At 43.8% G+C, this 10,234-nt stretch overlaps 1 non-coding gene across 1 annotated transcript; it reads left to right on the forward strand.

Moving 5' to 3' along the window:
* The first annotated feature begins 9,785 nt into the window (after positions 1–9,785).
* Positions 9,786–9,867, forward strand: TRNAS-UGA (transfer RNA serine (anticodon UGA)). The gene has a single exon. It is a non-coding gene; the product is annotated as a tRNA-Ser (tRNA).
* The last annotated feature ends 367 nt before the right edge of the window (positions 9,868–10,234 follow it).

Raw genomic sequence — 10,234 nt, forward strand, 5'->3', positions numbered from 1 at the left:
AACAAGAATAATCAAATGTCGGAGCCGAATTCGTAATAAGAAGAGTGGTTCGACGTCATTCGAGCGTAATTATTAATTCGTCGGCAAAGGTAGAAAAAGCCGTTTGAGCAAGAGCGTGACGTCTGTTGGTCCGGAGGATACATTTATATCTTATTACTTTGTTTACACGCTCGGATGTTCGTCAAAAGACACACCTGCACCGGCTTTCACCTGGTCGTAAGAGATAAGTGCTTTTACGATTACAATCGCCAACCTCCTCTCTCTCCTACCTTTTTTCTTTGCACATAAAATCGCGCTCTGCCTTAAGAACGAGCGGAATATTTTCCGCGAATTTCCACTTTTAATAAACGAATTTCCTTTCTCTCGATCGATATTCAAATTTTCTCTACTTAATTAAAAGACGCTGGTTCCGAAACGGCTCGGGGACCGACCGTTTCGGAGGTCTTCTCGTTGGCAAAAACGTCACACGACTCGGAATAATTAAATCTTTCTCTTCTTCGAAATTAGTAAAAGGAAGAGCGGAGCGAATTTCTTTTACCAACGGCTCCTTCGCCATCTTTCTCTGCGTATTATTTAATACTCTGTCCAAACGCCCTTTGGTGAGAAGGGAAATTAATCCTCGCGCGCGCGCTAATAATAGAAATTAATTGTTTATAAAAGTGAAAGGAAATTTTGGAGATATGTGGCGTAATTTCGGAACGGAAAAGGCGAGACGAGTTACTTTTGAATTGAGAAGATAAGTGGTCGTTTGGAGAGTGTTGCCAGCCAGAAGCCGGTTTGACTCGTTTACAACAGGAAACTTTCTAATTGTTGTTAAGAGAAGAATACGATCGCGTCGGTCGCGCACCGACCCTATCGACGCGTAACAGCGCTAGAAGAGTAGCTACTTTGCGGAGGAAAAAGGAGGACCTTTAACCCAGAAAATTCGCTCCCAAATTAGACGACACCGTTTTTGTTGGCGTTAACCATTTTTCCTGCACAAAAAATTCAGCTTTAGTTTCCTGCGATAATTAGAAAAGAGGTGAGGGGCAAAACGCGGCATGTCGCGTTGATTGCAAGAAATACTAGAAATTGCGAGAGTACCGAAAACGAAACCAAATTGTTCACGTGACCTCCATTTCTCTAATTAAACCTTTAGCCAGTCATCAAAAGGTATCATTTCGGGGAAAACGAACAGTCTCGCGAGGTGGGAGGCGTAACCGCCCTTCGACACTCCAATTTCTCATTTAAAAATATAATAATTGAGTGAATAACGTTAGCGATAACGCTCCAAAGCTAACGAACAGGCGCTCCTGACGCAAAATTTGTTTCGAAACGCAAATTTTGCAAATAAATGCTCCCAAATGCCTTTTTTTTTCTGTTTTAAATCGAAAATTTGGTAATAGGATCTTCGACACGAATTGTTGAATTACGAGCGAAGTAGGTCCGAGAACTGCGACCGAGTGACGTTCGTAAGTGTTAAAGCCAAAGAGTGGGACTACGTCACGACTTTAATAAGTTCGGTCACGCGTGAACTGCCGAGATCACGATCTTCTTTCTCCGAGTTTTAAAAAGAAATAGGTCGTCGTTACTTTCCTTCTCGGCAACGTTTACGGCTCCTTTCTTACCGATGACAAGTCAAAGATAACCAAATAACTGCCGAAAGTAGGCAGGAGAGAATATCCCTCCGCTTCTTTACGGGCGTAGGAAATATCCGGGACTCCGTTTTCGCCGGAAGAGAAAACAACTCGAATTTGCCTCCGTTTGCTTCTAACGGAATGCGACTAAATCGAAGCGAATTTACGTCTTATTTCATTAATAAATACGAGGAGAACGGAAGGAATAAAATTGGTTCCCTCTGCTTAGAACTTTTCGTCACGGATAATGCGTCCAGTCGACCGTCGACGTCGGACGGGCTGGCCACGTGGAGTTTTCCGGGTTTTCTCCACGTCTGTAACGGCCTAAATAGCGGCCAGTTTCCCTTAAAAGACCTCCCGGAAGGCATCCCCCCTAAGCAGACGTGTTGCCATAACTTAACAAACAAACAACGATCGTAGACGTCTTAAATTATAAGACGGCGGATTCGGATCCGAAGATGAAATTACCATTGGTTCTATAAAACGCGAGGAGCGCCGAATGGGAGGAAATCTTTGTCGCCCCTCCGAATTACAAATAAATGATCGATGATCTCGGTTTTTGAACGAACCTTCCGAGTCACCTATCTGAGAATTGGGCCGCTCTCTCCAACTAATGCAAGAACAATAAGAAAGTAGCCGTTTCCGGATGTAGAACCAACACCTGGATACTTAAAGCGATTTCCTGTTTTATTTTCGGGCCAACGCTAAAAAATCTCTTTTTTCGATAACTGGGGGCGGCTCTCAGTTAAAAAGTCCTTCCTCTTCTCTTCCGGAACTTTTCGGATTCGTCTTCTCGAGGGCGGAGACGGACAACAGGAGGATCGGCACGTAGAATAAATCGGATGAACCAGAAAACTCCCTCCCGTTAGCTATCGTCGGAAGGAGCGGATTCGTCGGAAAACGCGGAGGGAGGAGCGACGTTCCCACGCAAATCCTTTCGTCCCGGAAGAGGAAGCGATCGACCGGAACGGGAAATCTTACGTAATTCGAGCCGAGATAAAACTTTTTCTCTTCCTCCCTCTACCTTAAATCTTCGTTCTTGGATTCTTTCAACTGCGCCAAATAGACCGGAAGTTCGTCCCTGGCTCTGCCAGAAGGTCGTCTCCCTTCCCCGGGGAAGAGAGAATGGGTTTTTTTACGTCTTCGGAGGACCCGAGAAGATTCCCCTGGAGAACTTTCCGACGAGAACGGGATCTCCGCCATTAGCGGCTGTTAGGGATCTTCTCCCCATTTCTTTCCCGCCAGGGAACTCGCCTAATTGTTATCCGATTCTCCCGACTTCCGTTTCGGGCACCTGCCGCTTTTTTCTACGACGGTGGCGCCACGCAACGCTTTCTCGCTGCCGGACGGTGGCCATTTTTTAAATCTTCCTTTTTTTAAGAGTAGCGAAAATACAATACGAATCCAACGAACGAGATGGTTTAATTCTATGAATTCTGACCGATTACGGTCCACTCGGTTTTCTCGTCACTTCCGTCAAAAGCGTCATATAATCTCGTCGGGCGCGAGACGTTAAATCTTGTAGAACCCGGGAGGAAAAGAGTCTATTGTTCTGGCCGGTGTAAGGACGACGGGAAGGGGCGGAGTCCCGGAAATACTTTTTACCTCGGGGCCGCGCGTGACGCCCGAGCGCTTCCGGGACGGCCACCGGACCCTAATTATCCTCCCGAAAATTCTATTTTTGTACTCGACCTTATTTGTTTTTGAAGATTTCATTCGAGAATTTTCGGACCAATCTTATTTCTCCCCCCTCGAAAGAACAATTATTGTAGTTTTTACATAGCTTAAAAGCCGCAATTTACACAATTCTCCAGAATATTTCGTGTAATTGTTTTTGTTTCCTTCCCAGACCAATGACGCATCGGAAACCAAGTTCGTCTCCTCCGACCGATCCGTGGGGGTCGGTCGATACGGATTAAGATTCTTTTCTCGGATCGCGCGCGATTACACGACGCTTTCTCGCTCTTGTGCGAATTTCTTCGCGGGTGGAAAAACGGAATACAAGATAAATTTTAAGCGAGGAGCTTACTCGTCACTAGATTCTTACGTGACAAATTTTTACTAAAAAGTCAATTTAAATGGGTTACGTCGTTTTCTGGCTACCAAGATTTCAACGAAGGAAAGAGTGGAACGTCGATAAACATTTTCGGAAGGGGCCAACCATCGTTCCCAACAAAGCCAATTATCGTGGGTGCCGAGAATGGAAGAATTTCGATTGCAAATTGGGAAAAGAGGTTGAGGAAGTTGATTGCAGGTCCCATCACGCCCGTCTCTTTACTCCTTCCACAACGTCATAGAAGAAAATGAGACTTTTTGAATATCAGTAAAACGAATTTTTACGTCGACTGGCAGGCAATGTTCCTTCTAATTTTTATTGTAGCTGAGCGGAACATGTACTTCTCTGAGCAAAACATTTTTCTGAGCATATATATATATATATATAAAATCTTATTTTTTCCTATAAAAATTAAAATAATTAATTATAAAGTAGAGATTAAAATTCATTTTAAAACATACTTCCATACAAAATAGTATCTTTTGTCAATGATTTAATGTATTTAATCGAAATATACGTAGCAACAATCATGTTGCAGACAGAGTGAGAAATAAGTAGACAATAATTCAAATCAGTGTGCATGCTCGCCTGCGCGGCACATAAATTCTCATGCGCGGCAACAATTTGAGCAGTGCGCGGCCGCGCAGCTTAGAGGGAACATTGTCGACCGGTCGTTCGGGGTCTCCCTCTCGACATCCCATATCTACTTTCACATCTATCCATACCAGAAACACCAAAGATAAAACGTCGAAATGGAACCAAATACGGAAGGAGTCGAATTCTGGAGGAAGAGAACGAGTTTTTTGTCCGCGTTGTTCTCGCCCTCGGAAAAACAGCGACAGATGTTCGATACTTCCGGACTCCACTCACCATCTTCCGACCCGACGTTCCTTCCGTCTATTTCATTAATGGCTTGATACAGGAATTCGTCGCTAGATGGCGCGACTCCGTTCTCTTATCGCATTAATGTTTTGCTTTAAAGCTCAATCGTATTATTAAAAAATAATAATTGGATTAAAATGTTATAAAAAATAATTAATTTTTGTTAACGTCGTTCCTCGAATAACGTATCGGAATTGTACCACGTGACGTAATTTTCTCCGCCATCGTTACGGCCGTTTACAAAACGCGATACGGAAATTTTAAATGTACAGAAAAATGGAAAAGTTCCCACGCTTATTTTTAAAACAAAATTTATCCGCTTAAAATAGATATTTTAAATGAGAACGATTCGATCGAATTCTATTTTTCCTATTTATCATTATCAAAATGTCCTCAGATCCGCCACGTTTCTCGAAACGGTATCCTTTTCCCGCCACGGAGGCCTTGGGCTTGGGTTGTTCGACCGCGCATGCGTACCAATTCCAAAATAGCGTCGGATGACGTCATCCAGACCGGTCGGCGTCCGTCGCAGTGAGTCACGGGAAGAGAGAGGAGGTCTCTCGGACAAAATTTACACCCGACCGTTCAGTTATTATTAATTATTAATAGAGTCAAAATTACTCTTCCGACGCTTTTACCTTTCAAACTCGATCGTCCGCACCAACTAAAATACGCAAATGATTGCACTTTTTAAAAAGTTTCTGAAAACTTAATTCAGAAGAAAATCGTCCCTTAATTTATCCAGCGGAATATTTTGTAAAAATTGAAAATAAAACGAAATCAGAACGATGGGATGGAAAGAAACTATTTTTTTAAATTAACGATGACGTAATAGCACGTGGAGGACGGCGTCGTTCGGACGACTCAGTAGACGCGCGTCACACTAGTCGCTTTTCTACGTATTAAAAAAAAACAAAAAATTGCTTTTCTAACGTCCAAAATTGATCCATTTCGTACTCTCGCCATGTTTATAATTACGTCACCGGAATCGGACCGACCTAGGTTTTGGTTGGAACCGAGTTTCGTGGGGTAAAGTGTTCCTTTCGGCCTCTATTTTTAATTAACAGCCACCATTCGACTCGAACGCGTAAAGACGGATTCGAATGACGTAACGCGTTTGGGAAATAGGCGCCACCAGAGTGTAAGAAAGGGAGCCGTTGATTTTCGTCCAATGGGACGAGAGTTCGGCGTCGCGAGCGGCCACCGTTCGTTTCTCGTCACCTTGACGGCCGCCGGGACGCCAATAATTACCGCCGACGACCCCGTCACCTTGACGCGGTCGTAACCCGGACGACGGGGTTTACCGCGCTTCTTTAATTGCCACCGCCCCCCGTCTTATCGCCCATCGACCATTGTTTCTCTCGACGCCGATAAGTCCTTATTAATTCCCATCGACCTTGAATGGCGGTCGTGCCCCGGGCCCCCCGGTATCTCGGTGTGTCCCCGGGGACTATCCGACCCCCACGCCCCTTTGCCGTAGAACAGAAATAGCGGATAACCTTTGTTAATTCGGTGACGGTAAACAAAGATTTCGGGAGAAACTTTCCCGGTTTTATACTGCAACCCGCTTTACAGTCTTTGAAATAGTAAAGAAGGTGGCACGATAAAATGGAGAGATTTTCTCTGGTCAAGTTTCGGAACGACGCAATTTAATCGCCGCAAATGAATGTCTGTGTGAAGTTATATCTAACGATTAAAATTGTAAAAGTTGTTATGTAAAATTAATAAATTTAAAAGAAAAGAATGTATGGGCCCTTAGCCTATACAACGCGCAGTAAAGAAGAATTGAAGCATTCTTTGATTCCGATCGAGGTGCGAACGTTAGAGACGTCGATGGCGCGGAACGAGAATTGGTCCGGAGGAAGAAAAGAAACACTACAAGTGACGTATTTTGTAATTTAGTACGGGCCTTTTAATCCTTCCATATTCGTTAAGTCACAAAATTTGTTTGTAAAGTTATTTTCTTCCGAAAAGGCTGTTTTAGATTTTAAACCGAATTTCCTAGCCAAAAACTCGTTATTCCTCGGAATAACGAGTATATATACCTATACCGGGTTCTGTCGTAGCAGATATGCACGGCTACGACAGAGAACCCAGTATAGGCATTTAAAGCCATACAAAGTGGCGCTTCCTCCACACGAGAAAAGCCAACTTTTTACCTGTTCCCGAAACTCTTGAACGTCCGATTTCCCACTTCCATTGCCACTTTGAAGAAAATGAAATCGTTCGATGCCAGATAATTGTAGAAATTGATAGTTTAATCCTGATTTCCAGATGGAAAGGGAGAGGCTCTTCCGGGCGTTAAATAAGGGTAGGACGAAGCGCTACGAGATTCAAGAAACGACCGACAACAAATTTCTAACAAAAAATCGATCGAGATATCGAAAAGGAAAGAAAATAAACATTCCGACCGTGGAAGGAACATGTCGACTTGGCTAACTTGAAAAAAAAAAAAAAAAAAAAAAAAGACTTATCCGTTGGTAGTTCTAAAATCCCGCGAGAGAAGACCAGGAGTGCAAAAGAAGTCGTCTTCCGACGACGAAAGCCTTCAAAGGATCATTATTCTCCACATTTCTAAGAAATATAGGCGCTCTCCTACTTACGAACAGGTTAGGTTTCCGAGGATTTGTCGTAAGTCGAAAACTAACCAAGAAAGTACATTTGTACACAGAATAACCACATATTGTTAGTGTTGGATCCTACAATGTACTTAATAAATACATTACGCGCGCTAGTAGCGAGTGTTTCAAAGCGGTTTTTTCACCTAACGCACTTAGTTTTGTAATGTCATATTTTGTTTCCACCATAATCGAGCGAAACTTCTTGCATTTATCTCCACCGATAGATATACTATTATATTTATGGTAAGAGCTTATAAAAATTGCGAACAATAGCGAAAAACGCCTTACTCCAAAGTTACCGACTTGGAACGTCAGAATTTGCACGAAAACGAAAAATCACAATACCCAATAGAAACAAGCCCACATTAATTATTTATTAAAAATTTATTTATTACTAGCTAAAGAGTGACTTCAACATCATTCCACGGCCGGCAAGAATTTCACAATTCGCGCGAAATTTAAGTTTCAGACATACGATCAATTTTTTGTAAGTTGAACGTTCGTAACTAGGGGTTCTTCGGTATATGGCCGTTTTCACCTTCCGCAAAATTTCACCTCACTTTCTTTTCTACGGAATTTACTCGAAAGAAAAGTAAGTTAAGAGTAGGTGAAGGCGCGACTGTCTGTGGGAGGTTTGCAGGGGGAGAATGCGCTTTCAAACCCGGAACCGATATGGTTTTCGACACGAAAAGCGTGGCCTTTCATTCCGATCCGAGAAGCCTTTCCCGAACATCTTTTCTTTTGCCATTTTCTGCCGAAAGTAATTTCGTTCCACGGCCACTCGTTACGTCATGGCTTTTGTTCTCTTCTTTCAAATTTCGGCGCATCAGTAGACGGGTCCGATGGGAAAGCAGCCATAACCACACCGAGAATCCTTCCCAAAGGAATATTTGGAGGGATCTGTTCGGTCTCTTTTCGCTCCGAGCCCGGGGTTGGCCGATCGACCGAGCGGATCGGGGATAGTTAAGTGCACAAAGCCTCTTTGTTCTTCCTTTAATCGGTCGGAGCGCCTGACAAAGGAGGAGATTCGATAAGCGTCGAAGCCTTTGTTGGTAAAAAAAAATTGCTAACGAGGACGCTTCTCCGCTCCGTCGCCTCGACGTTGCGCCGGCCAAAACTCCAACATTACCCCTTCCGATCGGCCGGAAAACGACGACGTTTTACGTATTTCCGGAATAGTGCCGATGGGCGTGGTGGCATCTCCTTGGTTGCTCCATTCATCCAAGGGGAGACCTTGGTCTTGCGTGTCGAAATCAAATTCTGCACCTAAAATAACAACCGTCTTCAGCTCATTCGCGCCGTATTGAAACGTTCGAGTGGGATGGCTTCCGGGAGCGACGCGTCCAAAGCTTAGGTAGAAACGGCAAGAAGGCCTCTTCCGGTTTCGGGTCGACGTTTCCTCTTCCCGAAGGAGGGCCTCTCGACCGCGCCGCTGGGTCGACGACCCCCCAAAAACTCTCGAGGGACGACCGTTTTCATCCCTTCTTCGTCTCTTTCTTTGTTTTTCTATATCTTAAAAGTACGAAACATTGGGGCGATGTACTACCCATTGCTATTTTAATGGTGAAGAATACGCGAATTAACAAAGGTAGAGGACGACTCTTCTCGAAAAATAAGACCGGAAAACCATTTCGTCGACGTCAGAAAAAGTTTTGAAATTTTCTGTGACGTCATAACGCACTACTATAATTTTGGCTAGAAACGATTTTCCAACCGTATATTAGGGAGGGATTATGAGGTGTGGGATCGGGACAAGAGTTCGACGACCCCTAAAGATCCCTTTAGTTCTTTCGGCCCCCGACGTGTTTCCCGGGATAGACGATATCTTCCGGGCTAAACCGGTTGCGACGTCACCCGCCTCTCGGCTTTCGACCAGAAGCGTGTGCACCTTTGGTGAATGACAGGAGGAAACCCGATTAATCCTAATTTAAGAACCAATGGAACGAAACTCTCCACCCTCTAACGCCAGGGAAAGCACCGAAGAAGCGTGGCGATAAGGTGGACCTAGGGGTCTCGATTTATCGATCTTTTCTTTTATCGGAACGCGTGATTTCAAATCCTCCTTTGGAATAGCGCCGAAAGAGGGCGCTTAATTAAAAAAAAAGGCGGATACGAGAGCGGCGCTTTTATTCATCGCCATCTCTGACATAAGATTTTAATGTAGACGAATAAAAATAAAATTTCTTTCGTATTTTGTCCAATCGTATTCCTTGCTTGACCTGACGTAATGCCGGACACCAACGGAAGTTCGGAAACCGCAAAAAAATTTCTTCCGGTTTGGAGCCTCGTTTGCGTTACGAAAGCTCTTAGCCAATCTCCGTCGGAAATTGAGAAATCTCCCCCACCCTGCAACAAAAGATCCCTTCTCGGGAGAGTAAAAATGATCAGTTTAAAAAGTTGGAAAATCTAATCGCAAATAAAGGCCTCAATTCGGCGCTGGTTGCAACCGAGCGCCATCTCTCGTCGGCCATCGGCTATCGGCTTTTAATAGGCTTTCGATTTCCAGGGGAAAAAGTTGCGGAAGAAAATGGAAAAATTTGACAGAATTTTTAATGTCAAGAAGCGGAAAGGGTGGCTTGATATAGAGTTTAAAAAGAAGAGGAGCGACGAGCAGTCGTGGCCGAGTGGTTAAGGCGATGGACTTGAAATCCATTGGGATATTCCCGCGCAGGTTCGAATCCTGCCGACTGCGGCAAATTTTTCTTTCTTCCAATTTCTTTAAAATTTCTTTTTGACGCCAATCTCCACCATTTCCTCCGATTATTATTTCCAAGCCTTAATTTTTTGCCATTTTATTCGCCAGAAAAGTTGAAAGGGCCTTCCGCCCACGCAATAATTTGGTCTTCGGTAATTTTCATATAATTAAAATATCTTAAATTTCGGCCGACGATCGACTTTATAGCTTTTATTAAAAAATTTCTACCCAAAGCGGTCATCGATATTTGGAAAAATTAGTGCTTCCATCTGTCGTTAGAAATTGGAAGCATTGTGGAAAATTCGACTAAAGGCAGAAGTACGTCCTCTAAATGCGTTTTTACTTTCCTGGCTGTTTTATAGCG

The sequence above is a fragment of the Centruroides vittatus genome, unplaced genomic scaffold (genome assembly GCF_030686945.1).
Source record: "Centruroides vittatus isolate TY-2023 unplaced genomic scaffold, ASM3068694v2 contig_846, whole genome shotgun sequence".
Taxonomy (NCBI): domain Eukaryota; kingdom Metazoa; phylum Arthropoda; class Arachnida; order Scorpiones; family Buthidae; genus Centruroides; species Centruroides vittatus.